Source organism: Ursus americanus, chromosome 15 (genome assembly GCF_024610735.1).
Source record: "Ursus americanus isolate L20-20 chromosome 15, mUrsAme1.1.p, whole genome shotgun sequence".
Classification (NCBI taxonomy): Eukaryota; Metazoa; Chordata; class Mammalia; order Carnivora; family Ursidae; genus Ursus; species Ursus americanus.
Genome location: NC_142141.1, coordinates 2,372,828 through 2,389,064, shown reverse-complemented (window position 1 = coordinate 2,389,064; position 16,237 = coordinate 2,372,828). Strand labels below are relative to the sequence as shown.

The following is a 16,237-nucleotide window of genomic DNA, read 5'->3' as shown; positions in this document are numbered from 1 at the left end:
GTGTGCACCAGAAGACAAATTCATGTTGGAGCTTCCTTGTGAAAAACGTATACAACGGAAATATGCAATAAAACACAGATGAATAAAACATGATATGTTCCTATAAAATGTTACAACAAATAAAACTAATAAATGACTCCTATATGTAACAACATTTGATATCTAAGAGTTATAAGTAGCAACATGTCAATTATGTGCACTGTGAAATGACTTACGTAAATTTAACGGAATCACAGTATATACTGATAATGTAAAAAAATAATGTGTTAAGTATAGAAAATGAACTAGGTAGATATGCAGATGTGTACCATGATAACATAAGGGCAGGAGAGGGGGGAGGAGGAATAAACAGGACTTCAGATACATCTATCATGATTTCTTTTTTTAACGAAGAAACCTGGGGCTCCTGGGTGGCTCAGTTGGTTAAGCGTCTGCCTTCAATAGACCTGGGGTCCTGGAATTGATCCCCACATCTGGCTCCCTGCTCAGCGCAGAGTCTGCTTCTCCCTCTGCCCCTCTCCCCCACTTGTTCTCTCACTTGCACTCTCTCTCTCTCAAGGAAATAAAAATCTTTAAAAAATAATAGGAAAACAAAATATAAAAGAAGAAACCTAAATATAAACATAACAAAATATTTTAATGATTCGATAATGGAACTAGTTATATTATGCTTAGTACATGTGCTGCAGAAGCAAACACTAGTTAGATTATTCTTAACATTTCCTGTAACATTTTTTTTTAAGATTTTATTTATTTATTTGAGACAGAGATAGCAACAGAAATAGTGAGAGACAGCGCCAGCCAGGAGGAGAGGGAGAAGCAGGCTCCCCGAAGAGCAGTGGGGCTCGATCCCAAGACCCTGGGATCATGACCTGAACCGACAGTAGATGCTTAACCAACTGAGCCACCCAGCACCCCCTTCTGTAACATTTAATTCTAGAATGAACTTTTCTTATCCTCCCAAGTCACCTACCTCCAACTGATCCTCCAAAATCCAACTCAACCATTTCTTCCTTTGTGTCCTCTAACCCTGATGCTGAAAAAGGCTCTTGAGCTGGCTGAACAATACAAATTGACAAGAGGTCAAACAGGAGTTCCAAGTAAGGCTTTACTGGGGCTTATGCTACAGCACAAGGAAGATAGCACAAAGGAGAGTCTTCAGGCTAGCTCCCTGAAGAGACGTCAGGGAGAGCTTTAAAGAGGCTTAACTGACTGAGCCATCCAGGTGCCCCTTGAATATTTATTTAAGGTCTCCTGCAGCCTCACAGGAGTAGGATGACTTCAAGTCTTCTGAATAGTCCTGTGGATGTTTGAGAGAGAGGAATTTTAACCTGGAAAGATATGCCTAGTTAGAGACTCCTTGTAAGTTGACTGCATTTGGAGTGGCCAGGGTCTCTTGGTTTAGCCAACAGTTGGTTCTCTGGGGAGTTTTGCTTACAAGTTCTAAGAAGGACCTGATCTCCTGGGTCAACCTGTGGATGGGTCCTCCTTTCTGCCTCATCCTTGGTGGGGCTGGTAGTATTTTGTTTGCGAAGTCTGGTATTGCTTTATGTACTTGACCTAGATTAATTATATATTGTAAGCTCTGGCTCACTTCTCTAACAAAAGTAGTCTAATCTAAGGTTCATGAGTCTCCTGAAATGAGACAGAGCAGGGACTAAACTCAGGTCCCCTCAACCCTCACTGCAAAATCCAGCATTCCCTGGCTCTCCATAAAAAGAAAAGCTAAAACTCTATGCATCCTGAGTAGTATATCTTGCAGGAATGTAGAAACAAAATGTTTATGGAAAGGAGGGACTCAACTATGAAGACTGGTGAAGACTGGATCAAACCAATCTGTGCCAAGATGCCCACTAATGCTGACCTTTCACTGACGTTTTCCCTCGTTATAATACTAAGAGTAGAGATTTCACATGCTAATTAGACATGTGAGACATGAAGAAGCATGACCCTTAAGTGCACAGGTGTCAAGAATTCCCCGCTTCTTAAATGTCACCCTTTTCCCGCCTAAGTCTCCTTAGAGGTTGGTATCACACTTTTTTGGCAACTCTACCAGGACTCCAGGGAGTATGTATGCAACCCCTTCATACCTGACAAGCAGCCACCTAAACTTTGCTTAGTGTCACCGTGCTAGGTAAGTCAGCCTCCAGCATCCCGGGGGGTTCCCATTACTCTCATTCACGTAATATTTTTCCCTTTGTCCTTCCTTCCCAATTTCCTTCCTTCCTCCTTTAACCTCCCTCTTCTTTTCCATGCTCTTCCCTCTCCTTCTTATACTCTACTAATGGGATGTCTACAGCTACAGCTTAACTCCTCGCAGCCTATGAGAACATGCTCCCTCTGGTAGATAACTAACCAGTAGAGGTGGGAAAGGCTCACTTCACACCATGCAGATTTTGGTCAAACAGGCGGTCCCTCACCAGGGACTAGTAAGAGTGCTGGAGCTATAACCCTCACACAGTGTAGCCTAATAGCTGGAAGTTTGATAGCCACAGGAAACTTTCTTTTTTTTCTCTCTCTTTCTCCTCTCATTCCCTGGCTCCAAGTAGTCTAAATAGAAACATGTAAGGGATGAGTTGAAAAAACTGACTCTCTTGGCCTGATCACCCCAATGGGCAGTGGACAGAGTGCCTCCCTCTAAGCCCTTGCTTGGTTTCTTTTTCTCCTTGTCTTTCTCCCTCTCTTCCAGCTTCCCCCACTCTGCCCACTGACTGCTTTCAACCTGGAGACTCCCTGTTTTGTTACCCTCTTTAAAACTTCTTGGTACTTCTTCCCTCTGTCCCTGTCTGTGGAGAGAGGAGGTGTGTGGGCTTGTCACTGTGCCAGTCAAATTGATCTTGTCTACTCTGAAGACTGCCCGCTATACTAATAGACCTGGAGTCTGCAGAGGGAAGGGCGCTGTTTGTCATGCATTTTATTATCTAATCTGCTCCAGACATTAGGAGAAAATTACAAAAGTTAGAGGCCAGCCCTCAGACTCCACTGTCAACCTTGGTGGAAGAGGCCTTCAAGGTCTATAATAACATGGACAAGGCAGAGGAAGCTAACAGAGATAGGAAATTGGCCAAAAAGATGCAGCTTTTGGCTGCCCTAATTCATCCACCAGCTCCAGGTGACCCTAGGAGGTCCAGAAGACCAGACGACTGATAGGGAATCGTCAATCTGGGATGAAACCAAAGTAGTCATTGCCAGGAGGGACACTGGAAAAGGGAATGCCCTGAGTCCCCCTGCTATGGGACACTGGCCAACCCCTGCTTCTTGCTAATCTCTGGAATGAGAATGCACACACCAGTTGAGGAGACCCAAGTCCAGGGTTGTTCTATCTCAACCCCAGTACAATTCTCCTGCTTGCTTCCTTAGCTGCTGGGACATTTGATCACCGATGGTACAATGGAGTTATTTGCTGTATGTATCTATCTCTTTTATAAGACTTGTGAGCTTTCTGAAGACAGGATCCATGTAACCCCAGCAAGTAGCAAAGAGCCTGGCCAAAAACAAACATTCAATTCGTGTTGACTGAATTGAATTGGGAAGGAGGAGATGAAAAAATGTCTCAATGCAAGGCCAGAAAGGTCCTTTTGAAGCATCATACTTCAGAGAAGACTGCTGATTCGGTTGTTGTTGGCAGCCATCTTGTAACCAGCCATTGATAAGCAGCTTCTAAAATGGCCCTCAATCATCCTACCTCCTGGCATTCACACTCTTTAGGGTGGGCTACTTACTTTTTAAAAAATATAATGAGGCAGAAGTGATGGGATGCATTTCCAAAACTAGGTTATGAAAAGACTGTGGTTTCCTGGTTTCCTTCCTGGGCATTCTCACCCTCTACATTTGCTCACTTTGGGGGACTCCAAATGCCATGTTAGGAGGCAGTCATGTGGAAAGACCCACCTGTGGGGGAGAATTCCACCTCCACCACCACTACCCACCACTACCACCACCCCCACAAGGTGACAGTTTAACTACAACCTCATAAGAGACCTTAAGTCAGAGGCACCACCTGGCTAAGCCATACCTAAACTGCTGACCCACAAAAATTATGTTTATTATTTAAGATTTGGGGTGATTTGTTACACAACAACAGATAACTAATACCCAGCTTTGAAGAGGAAAAAATAGAGAATAGCAGGGTGAGAGCACTGATCATATAGACCTGGAAACCATTCAACTTCTGGACTTTCTGGGGCGCCTGGGTGGCTCAGTCGGTTAAGCGTCTGCCTTCGGCTCACTTCATGATCTCAGGGTCCTGGAATTGAGCTCCGTGTTGGGCTCTGTGATCAGCAGGGAGTCAGCTTGTCCCTATGCCTCTCCCCCTGCTCGGGCTTTCCCTCTCTCTCTCTCAAATAAATAAATAAAATCTTTAAAAATAAAAAATAAATTAAAAAAACAACTTCTGGATTTTCTGTAATGTGAAATAATAAATGCCCTTAATATTTACATCAGTCATGTTTTGTTACCTGTAGTAAACAACTTCCTAATTGGTGTAAATCTGAATGTCCATCAGTAAGGGAATGATATTTTACATGGTATAGTATATTCACATAATAGCATGATATAGAACAATTAAAAGAAATGAACTAAATCTACAGGTGCCATCATGGATACATCTCAAAACATGATATTAACTTTAAAAAGCAAGTTATAAGATGATGCAAGCTGCATGAGAATAGGGACTTTATTCTCTACATTGCTGTATCCCCAGTACTTAGAAGAATGCCTAGCACATAGAGAAGAATGAATGACACGCTCAGCATGATTCCACGTATGTGAACACAAACTCTTATACAAGTAATATCACATTTTTTAAAGTAACAGACACATGTAGAAGTATTTTCATAGGCTTGGGAAGATACAAGGATACATAATAAGCAGAATATATAGGATACTTCTGAAAAGGGAGCTAGAGGTCTAAAATCGGGGTCAGACAAAGAGATTACTATATTCTTAATGTTCTGATTTTATTTTTAAAACTACCGTATAATTAAAAATGAATGAACTATATATTTTAAAGCAAAGTAATCACCAGAGAGTTTTTAGTGATTGATAGATACAAGTTATCTAATGTTTCCGTGATCTCTCTAAAGCTTCTCTTACCATTTCTGCATAGAATTTCTTGTCATTTTTAAAGTGGATCATTTATTAATATTGGGAAAATCATTTATTTACAACTCCTCATGTTTCACGTCGGAGCACCTAGACCCCAGATCTTGGTTTTTAAAACCATTCTCTCCTATACAAATCTAGGACTCCTCAGAAAAGTGGCTGACTCCAGGGAAAGAACAAGAGGAGCCTGGATCATCTGAAATTGCAAGAAAGTAAAGATATGCTCAAAGAGGGATACCTGGGTGGCTCAGTTGGTTAAGCGTCTGCCTTCCGCTCAGGTCATAATCCCAGGGTCGCGGGAGCGAGTCCCATATCGGGCTCCTTGCTCCTTGGGGAGCCTGCTTCTCCCTCTGACTGCCCCTCCCCCTGCTTGTGTTCTCTCTCTCTCTCTCTCTGACAAATAAATAAATAAAATCTTAAAAAAAAAAGATATGCTCAAAGAAAAATGAGAACATGTCAAACATACAGAGCCAATTTAGAGGGGTTTCTAGGGTCAAATATGGGACAATATAAAAATCAAAATAAATAGTGATAGTCATGGAATATAACTCATTAAATAAAATAATTCTTGAGTCTACATTGATATAAATAAATAAGGGAGAAGGGACAGCTCTTCCATTAGGTGGAATGTCAATTAATAAATGTAGAAAGAATGATGAAATTAGAAAATCACCATTTGGCAAGCAACAGAGTAATAAGTAAGTGTCATCAATGAATACTAAAACTAGTGGATACAAGGTTGATAACTAACAAGATATTTATATAATCTCAAAGAATTTCCTTATAAAATCATTATTAATTACAAAGGGAAAAAACAGTAACTTTACAGTAGAGAAAACTGGCAGGCACCATCTTAATTAACTGATCAGAGTTATCATCACTAGTAATGAGACACAGCAATATCATGTTTCAATCTAATGTGATGCCTGTGGTTTGCTGCCAAAATGCATAAACTTTAGTCTAATCATAGAGAAACAGAAACAAACCCAAACTGAGGGACAGTGGCATGAAAGACAAAAACTGAGGAATTCATCCAGATTAAAGGAAACTAAAGAGACATGAAAACTGAATGGAACATATGATCTAGAATTCTCTTTTGCTTTTATAAAGGAAATTATTGGGATCATTAATGACATTTGAATAACAGAGATAGATTAACACCATTGTGTCAATGTGATTTTTTACATTGATAAATGTACTGGGATTATATATGAAAATGTCCTTGTTTTTAAGAAATGTACACTGAGGGGCAGCTGGGTGGCTCAGTCTGTTAAGTGTCTCCCTTGGGCTCAGGTCACGATCTTGGGATCCTGGGATCAAACCTCACCCAGTGTCAGGCTCCCTGCTCAGTGGAGAGTCTGCTTCTCCCTCTCCCTCTGACCTCCCCCCTGCTCTATGCTCTCTCGCCCTCACTGGTGAGATAAATAAATAAAATCTTTATTTATTTGACAGAGAGAGAGAGCACAAGTAGGAAAAGCAGTAGACAGAGGGAGAAGGAGAAGCAGGCTCCCCACTGAGCAGAGAGCCCGATGCAGGGCTCGATCCCAGGACCCTGGGATCATGACCTGAGCCAAAGGCAGATGCTTAACCAACTGAGACACCCAGGCACCCCACAAAATCTTTAAATTAAAAAAAAAATAAAATTGAGAAATATACACTGAAGTAAAATGGCAAAGTGGCATCATGTCTACAACTTGACCTCAAGTGGTTCAAAAAAATATTATCTATAAAGCAAGTGTAGAGAGAATGATGGCACTAAAGTAGTACATTTTAACATTTGGGAAATCCAGATGAAGGTTATATGGGAATTCTTTGTACCATTCTGTTAACTTTTCTATAAGTCTGAAATTATGCCAAAATAGAAAGTTAAAAGAACAGGAGTAAATTACATGATGGCTCTGATACAAAGACTTCAATTGCCACCTATAATACCCAATGGCAAAATTTTGTCTTTATCTGGAATGCCTCATTGTTCAAATCAATTTATTTTAGAAAAAACTGTTATAATTTTTAACTTATAAAATAACTGTATATTAATAAATTACCACTTTTAATCTCTTTCAAACATTAGGAATCTACATAGAATCATGTTTGGAAAAAAGAGTTCTTTTACTAAACAAAGTAAACACTGTTTTAGTTCAATTTCTAATCCACAGTTTGAGAAATTGAGTCATAGTGAGAAAAAGTGGCTAATGACTTGCCCAAAGTCACACAGTTATAAACAAAGTTGGGACTGTCAAACACAGAGAGTTAACCCACAAAAAAATGTTGGCAATAAACAAGCACTACAACAAAGGTAGAGGGGCACCTGTGTGGCTCAGTCGATTAAACCTCTGACTCTTGATTTCAGCTCAGGTCAGGATCTCAGTGTTGTGAGCTGGAGCCCCTCATTGGGCTCTGTGCTCAGTGCGGAGTCAGCTTGAGGTTCTGTCTCTCCCTCTGCTCCTCCCCTCTGCTTGTGCCCTCTCTCTCACTCTCTCTAAAATAAATAAATCTTTAAAAAAAAAAAAAAAAAGAACAAATGTAGAGCATCACGAACCACTGAAGAAATATAAAATAAAAGTCCCACAGCACATTTGTTAAATTAGCAAAAATGAAACAAATAAAACTCAATGGTAACAGGACTGTGAGAAAATAAGTATATTTCTTCATTGTGAATGCAGTATAAACAAGTGTAATCTTTCCAGAGAGAAATTCAGCAAGAGCTGTCAAGAATCATAAAAATGATCACACTCCCGACCTGAGTAATACCACATTGGGGAGTACATCTCATGGAGATGATTCAAAAGAGAGAACAGACTCGAACAAAGGTGATTATAGCCAAACAGTATACTTGCTAAAAACTAGAAACAATCCAAATGTTCACCCATGGGAGAGAGGCTAACTTGAAACAGGCCATGGTAGAGCAATACAATAACAGTTATCACATTACCACAGGGAATATCAACAAGAGAACCTCCTAGGAATGTGGCAAGAACCCTATCAAATAAGGATAAGCTAAAGACAGAAGAATCCCAAGAGACCCATACGCAATGCTGACAGCTAACAAACAATGTGTATATAGGTGTCAAAGAAACAAATAATTTGTAATAAGTAGATAATCTGGAATTGGAATCTTTTTTTAAAAAATATGACTTTTATCATTTAGTGAAATCCATGTACAGGAGAAATGGGAGGGATGACCATGGCCAGGAGCCAGGGACTACAACCCCTCAATCCTTAAACACAGTGTGACATGTTCTCTCTCTTCTTAAAAATAACTTCACTGATACCCTACAACCCAGCAACTGCACTACTAGGTATTTACCCAAAGGATACAAACTTAGTGATCCAAAGGGGCACCTGCACCCCAATGTTTATAGCAGCAGTGTCCACAACAGCCAAACTATGGGAAGAGCCCAGATGTCCATCGACAGATGAATGGATAAAGATGTGGTATGTACACACACACACACACACACACACACACACACACACACACACACAATATGGAATACTACTCAGCCATCAAAAAGGATGAAATCTTACCATCTGTAATGACATGGATGGAACTAGAGAGTATTATGCTAAGTGAAATAAGTCAATCAGAGAAAGACAATTATCATGTGGTTTCACTCATATGTGGAATTTAAGAAACAAAATAGAGGATCATAGGAGAAGGGAGGGCAAAATAAAATAAAATGAAATCAGAGAGGGAGACAAACCATAAGAGACTCTTAACTTAGGAAACAAACTGAGGGCTGCTGGAGGGGAGGTGGATGGGAGGTTGGGGTAACTGGGTGATGGGCATTAAGGAGGGCACGTGATGTAATGAGCATTGAGTGTTACATGCAACTGATGAATAACTGAACTATACATCTGAAGCTGATACACTATATGTTAATCGAATTTAAATAAGATTAAAAAATAACTTCATTGAGATGTAATTAACATACCATAAAATTCATCTACTTAGAAAATCCATTTATAGCATGACAGTGTAAGAGCTCTACTGACGTGTGCCCTCAGTGAAACAGGAAAATTATTTTAAAAACAACCATTTTCAGGGTGCCTGGGTGGCGCAGCGGTTAAGCGTCTGCCTTCAGCTCAGGGCGTGATCCCGGCGTTCTGGAATCGAGCCCCACATCAGGCTCCTCCGCTGGGAGTCTGCTTCTTCCTCTCCCACTCCCCCTGCTTGTGTTCCCTCTCTCGCTGGTTGTCTCTCTCTGTCAAATAAATAAATAAATAATCTTTAAAAAAAAAAAAAAACCATTTTGGAGCTCCTGGGTGGCTCAGTCAATTGAGCTTCCAACTCTTGATTTCGGTTCAGGTCCTGGTTCCTGGGATAGAGCCCCGAGTCAGGCTGGGCATTCAGCATGGAGTTTTCTTGTCTCCTTCTCCCTCTGTCCCTCCCCCACTTGCTGGCACACGCTCGCTCGCTCTCTCTCTCTCAGATAAATAAATCTTAAAAAAAAATTTTTTTTTCAAGCCTCTGAAAATAGTCCTAAGGACAAACAGTAAATGAAGAAATACCTGCTAAAAACAAAACACACAAAAAACACAAACTATTAAAAATTCAGTAAGAAAAGTGAGATTCTGCATATATTTGAACCAAGACTGCTCCCCCTTCCACTTCCTAGCTCAGTGAGGTAGAGATTCCTCTCCATACTGCTATAGTGAAGAACACAGGGCACACTTCCCCCCAGGTCATAGTCAGAGGTCTCCTTCCAAGGAGGAGCAGGACATCAGTGTTTCTCATTCTGTCTCCAGCTACCTGCTGCTGAGGCTAAGTCCCAGGCAGACACTGTTGAGAAGCTGAGAATTCCTTCACACAGCCCCTGCTCGCGGAGTGGAGGCTCTAAGTTGGGCAGGGCATGCTGAGACCACTAGGGCCCTCATCACCCTTGCCTGAGCTCAAGAGACACAGTAGTTCTGAAGCCACTGCCTTGGGCCCCTCTGGCCAATTTAATAGTCTTTAAGTTTTAACAAGCACCTTTACCCCATGTGATTGATTAAGCATTTCTTTTTATATCTATAGATAATTCATTGTTTCCTAGAAAGATTCAGAAACAAACCTGCTCGCACAATTTCTAGCACCACGGTAACTTCTTTTATTTTTTTTTCCAAGATTTTATTTATTTACCTGACAGAGAGAGAGACAGCACAAGTAAGGGGAGCAGCGGGCAAGGGAGAAGGAGTAGCAGACTCGGCGCTCGATCCCAGGACCATGACCTGAGCCAAAGGCAGACGCCTAATGACTAAGCCACCCAGGCACCAACATTAACTTCTGTAGCCTGCACCACGAAGTCTGCAAGCAATCAATAAGTGTTACATACTACTGTGCTTCCCTTTTACTGATTAAACTCCCTAAAGTTCCTTTAAAAATCTTTGGGCCAGGCAGAAATTTTGGATTTGGTTTTTGGATAAGAGTCCACTTTCACCCCAGGTGGCCAGCTTCCTGAAAAATACTCATATTCCTTTCCAATCAAAACTCATCTCTTCTCAAGGAATTGATCCCATTTACAAATACACCAAAAATAATAAGATACCTAGGAAGAAACCTAACCAAAGAGGTCAAAGATCTATACTCTGAAAACTATAGAACATCTATGAAAGAAATTGAAGAGGACACAAAGAAATGGAAAAACATCCCATGCTCATGGATTGGAAGAATAAATATTGTTAAAATGTCTATATTACCCAAAACAATTTACACATTTAATGCAATCCCTATCAAAATACCACCAGCTTTTTCACAGAACTAGAACAAACAATCTTAAAATTTGTATGGAACCACAAAAGACCCCAAATAGCCAAAGCAATCCTGAAAACGAAAAGCAAAGCTGGAGGCATCACAATTCCAGACTTCAAGCTATATTACAGAGCTGTAATCCCCAAGACAGTACAGTACTGGGACAAAAAGAGACACTTAGATCAATGAACAGAATAGAAAGCCCAGAAATGCACCCACAACTATATGGTCAACTAATCTTCGACAAAGCAGGAAAGAACATCCAATGGAAAAAAGACAGTCTCTTCAACAAATGGTGTTGGGAGACCTGGGCAGTCGCATGCAGAAGAATGAAACTGGACCACTTTCTTATACCATACACAAAAATAAACTCAAAAGGGATGAAAGACCTAAATGTGGGACAGGAAACCATCAAAATCCTAGAGAAGAACACAGGCAGCAGCCTCTTTGGCCTGCGCTATAGCAACTTCTTACCAGACACATTGCTGAAGGCAAGGAAAACAAAAGCAAGAATGAACTACTGGTTGGGGTGCCTGGGGCGCTCAGTCGTTTGAGTGTCAGACTCTTGGTTTCGGCTCAGGTCCTAATCTCAGGGTCATGGGATCAAGCTCCATATCAGGCTCCATGCTTCAGCATGGAGTCTGCTTGTCCCTTTCACTCTGCTCCTCCACTCACTCACTCTCTCTCTTTCTCTCAAGTAAAAAGAAAAGAAAAAAAAATTATTGGGACTTCATCAAGATAAACAGCTTCTGCACAGCAAAGGAAACAATCAACAAAACTAAAAGGCGACCTACAGAATGGGAGAAGATATTTGCAAATGACATACCTGATACAGGGTTAGTATCCAAAATCTACAAAGAACTTATCAAATTCAACACCTAAAAAACAAATAATCCAGTTAAGAAATGGGCAGAAGACATGAATAGACATTTTTCCAAAGTAAACATCTAGATGGCCAGCAGACACATGAAAAGATGCTCAACATCACTCATCATGAGGGAAATACAAATCAAAACCACAATGAGATATCACCTCACACCTGTCAGGATGGTTCATACTAACAACACTGGGAACAAGAGATGGTGAGGATGCAAATTGGTGGGAATGCAAACTGGTGCAGCCCCTGTGGAAAACAGTATGGAGGTTCCTTAGAAAGTTAAAAATAGAACTACCCTATGATCCAGCAATTGCACTACTAGGTATTTACCCAAGGGACACAAAATTACAGATTCAAAGGGGTACATGCACCCCGATGTTTACAGCAGCTTTATCAACAACAGCCAAACTATGGAGAGAGCCCAGATGTCCATCAGCTGATGAAAGAAGATGTGATATATAATGATATATAAATTAGGGTGCCTGGTGGCGTGGCTGGTTAAGCGACTGCCTTCAGCTCAGGTCATGATCCTGGAATCCCAGGATCCAGTCCCCCATCAGGCTCCCTGCTCAGCAGGGAGTCTGCTTCTCCCTCTGACCCTCCCCCCCCCATGCTCTCTCTCATTCTCTCTCTCTCAAATAAATAAAATATTTAAAAATAAATATAAATTAAATAATATAATATATTGGAATATTACTCAGCCATCAAAAAAATGAAATCTTGCCATTTGCAATAACATGGATGGATCTACAGTATATTATGCTAAGTGAAATAAATTAGTCAGATGAAGACAAATACCATATGCTTTCACTCCTATGTGGAATTTAAGCAACAAAACAAATGAACATCGGGAAAGGGAAAAAAAGACAGAGGCAAGCAAACCATAAGAGACTCTTAACAATAGAGAACAATCTGAAGGTTGATGGAGGGAGGTGGGGGGGCAGGCTAAATGGGTGATGACTATTGAGGAGGGCACTTACGATAAGCACTGGGTATTATATGTAAGTGATGAATCACTAAACTCTAGTCCTGAAACCTGTATGGCATTATATGTTAACTAACTAGAATCTAAATAAAAAATTGAAAAGGGGAAAAAAAAACCCTCATTTCTTGAGTATTGGATTTTTGAGCTAAGGCAGCAGAACTTGGGTTTTTCAGTAACAGTTCCACAGCAGGATAGACAAGCTAACAGATTCTCAGGTCCCAAAACCAAGTCCTCAGACTGTAGCGTACGAGGGTCACTCAGACAGAAGCTTGTCATTGGTCCCATTTCCTGCAGCTTCAGAGCCCTGGCTTAGACTTTGCTTCAAGGGAAAGGCAGGCAGGGTGGAGAGAGGGAGGCGGAGAGAACAGATAGCTCCTAATTTCTTCCCCAAGTAACTGACTTCATTTACAACAAAGCTTGGAGAAGTTCAAGCCTAAGTGTGCTCACAAGAAAAGCAGTGGCTGTAGTAAAATGGGTAAACAAAATGTGGTCCGTATATATGTATATGTACATATATGTATATGTGTGTGCACATATATACGTTTGTATATCTATACAGACAATGGAATTTTACTCAGCATTAAGAAGGAAGGCAATTCTGATACATAACACACCATGGATGAACCTTAAAAACATTATGCTAAGTTCAATAAGTCAAACACGGAAGGACAAATATGATATGATTCCACTCATATGAAGTACCTAGAATAATAAAAGTCATAAAGACAGAAAGTAGAATAGTAGTTACCAAGGGCTAAGGGGAGTGGGGAACGGAGAGTTACCATTAAATGTGTACAGAGTTTCCGTTTGGGACGATGAAAAAGTTCTGGAGAAGGATGGTGGTGATGGCTGTACAATAATGTGAACTACTGAATGCCACTGAACTGTACACTTAAAAATGGTTAAATTGGTAAATTTTATGCTATATAGATCTTACCAGCAATTTCTTTTTTTTTAAAGATTTTCTTTATTTGAGAGAGAAAAAGAGAGAGAACATGAGCGGGGGAGAGGGGAGGTAAGAAGGGGCAGAGGGAAAGGGACAAGCAGACTCCCCTCTGAGCACAGAGCCCTGGCGCAGGGCTGGATCCCAGGACCCTGGGTTCACGACCTGAGCAGAAGACAGACGCTTAACTGACTGAGCCACCCTGGTGCCCCACCAGCATTTTTAAAAAATTTTGATAAGGGCAAAACAGAACAAGTTTCTGACAGTCAAAAGCTGAGAGAATTCATCATGAGCAGACCAGCACTACAAAAAAATACTAAATGGAATCTTAGGTGAAGGAAAATGAGCCAGATGGAGACATGGTCCTGCAAAACAGAATGAAGAATACCTAAAAGGGTGACTAAATTGGTAAATATAAATGAATACTGACAATTTAAACCAACAACAAAAATAATGTCTTATGGGATTTAAAACAATACATTGAAATAAAATATATGACAACAATAACACAGGAAGCAGAAAGTATTAGAGTTAATTTTAAAGTGCTAGCATTATTGAGGAAGTGTGGCAAATACTAATTTAGGGCAGACTGTGATGAGTTAAGGATGCATATTATAATCTCTAGGGCAATCACTAAAAGAATAATCAAATCGTGATCAAATATCTGAATAGTTAAATAACAATAAAAAATAAAGGATAAAAAACAGAATGATTAAAAATATTGTTCAATCCAAGAGAAGGCCAAAAAAAAAAAAAAAACCAAGAAAATAAAGGAACAAAGAACATATGGAGTGAACAGAAAACAGGAAAATGGTAAAAATAAACTCAATACATCAGTAATTAAATTAAATGGAAAGGGTTTAAACACTCTTATAAATAAAAGAAAAAGACCGTCAGACTGGATTTTAAAAATTCAACTATATGCTATTTACAGAGATGTACTTTAAATATAACATCATCAAGATTAAAAGAATACAAAACAACAGGATGGAAAAATATGTACTATGTAGATACAAACAGAAAAGAGCTAGCTCAGCTAAATTAATATCAGATAAAGTAGACTTTAGATAATAAGTATTACTAGAGATAAGGAGGGGCATTTCACACTGATAAAAGTGTCTAACTGAAAAATATGACTTTCCTATTATATATTCAGAAATGAAATAGATGAAGCAAAAAAAGACAACAGAACCAAAAAGCAAAGTAGACAAATCCAGTCACAGTTGGAGATTTGAACACATGCACCCCCACCTCAGTAACTGATAGAACTAAAGAAAAACCAGTAAGAATATAAAAGATCTGAATACACTATCAACCACACTGACATAATTGAATATTTATATGACACTATACCCAACAACTGCAAAACACACATTCTTTTCAAATACAAATGGAATGTTCACCAAATAGACCATATGCTGGGCTACAAAACAAATCTCAAGATTCCAAAAGAGTAAAGTCTTACAGAATATGTTCTTTGATCACAATGGATTAAATTAGAAATTAACAATAAGAAATCTAGAAAAGCCCCCAAATATTTGGAAATTAGCAACTCATTTATACAATGTTCAAGATTAGACAAAACTAATCTGTAACAATAGTATTCGGGATGATTCCTTTTTGCTGAGAAGAAGCACAGTGAGCATTCAGGGCCTGAAATGTTCTATATCTTAATATAGATAGTGATTATACGGGTGTATTTATATGTAAAAATTTATTCAAGATTTATACTTATATACTTTATACCATGTAAGTTATACCTCAATAAAAAAAGTAAATCAGAAAAAAAAGAGAGACATTAAAGTCTCTAGTACCTAACAAAATACCTAGTTCATGGAGGATGCTTAATGCTTCATGAATTATAAAAGGAAAGAGAGATAAAGAATAGAATGAAAAGGTCTACTACACATCTAATACAATTTACACCTGCTAGATTGGCAAAAGATAAAGAAGTCTGACAGTAGCAGTGCTGAAGAGAACGAAAATCAATAGGAACTCTTACACTTTGCTGACGAGAATATAAATTGATACAACCACTTGAGAAAACAATTTGGCATTAGCTTGTAAAGTACAACATTCACATACCCTACCAACCGGGACAGTTCCTAGGTGTAGGGGCACCTGGGTGGCTCAGTTGGTTAAGTGTTTGCCTTCAGCTCAGGTCATGATCCCAGGGCCCTGGGATCGAGCCCCGTATCAGGCTCCCTGCTCCATGGGGAGCCTGCTTTTCCCTCTCCCTCTGCCTGCTTCTCCCTCTCCCTTTGCCTGCTGCTCCACCTACTTGTATTCTCTCTCTCTCTCTGTCAAATAAATAAATAAAATCTTAAAAAAAAAAAATCCTAGGTGTATATCCCAAGAAACTCCTGTCCAAGTGCACCAGGAGTTAAGTAGAAGAATGTCGGGATACCTGGCTGGCTCAGTCAGTAGAGCATGCAACACTTGATCTCAGGGTTGTGAGTTCAAGCCCCACATGGGGTATAGAGGTTACTTTAAAAAATTAAAAATCTTAAAAAATGTTAATAGTAACCCTGTTCATAATAGCAAAAACTGAAACATCTCAAATGTCCACAACCACTAGAACAGATAAATCAATTATGG

At 39.7% G+C, this 16,237-nt stretch overlaps 1 protein-coding gene across 2 annotated transcripts in view; it reads right to left on the bottom strand.

The window, feature by feature from the left end:
• The window catches only part of UIMC1 (ubiquitin interaction motif containing 1), a 137,406-nt gene that overhangs the window by 115,388 nt on the left and 5,781 nt on the right, over positions 1-16,237 (bottom strand). The window contains exon 2 of one of the 2 annotated variants that reach the window (XM_087867794.1): positions 11,661-11,712. The exons of the other annotated variant lie outside the window; for it this stretch is intronic. The gene's annotated coding sequence lies outside the window, so the exon portion shown is untranslated. The remainder of the gene's footprint in view (positions 1-11,660; positions 11,713-16,237) is intronic. 2 annotated transcript variants of the gene reach the window in all.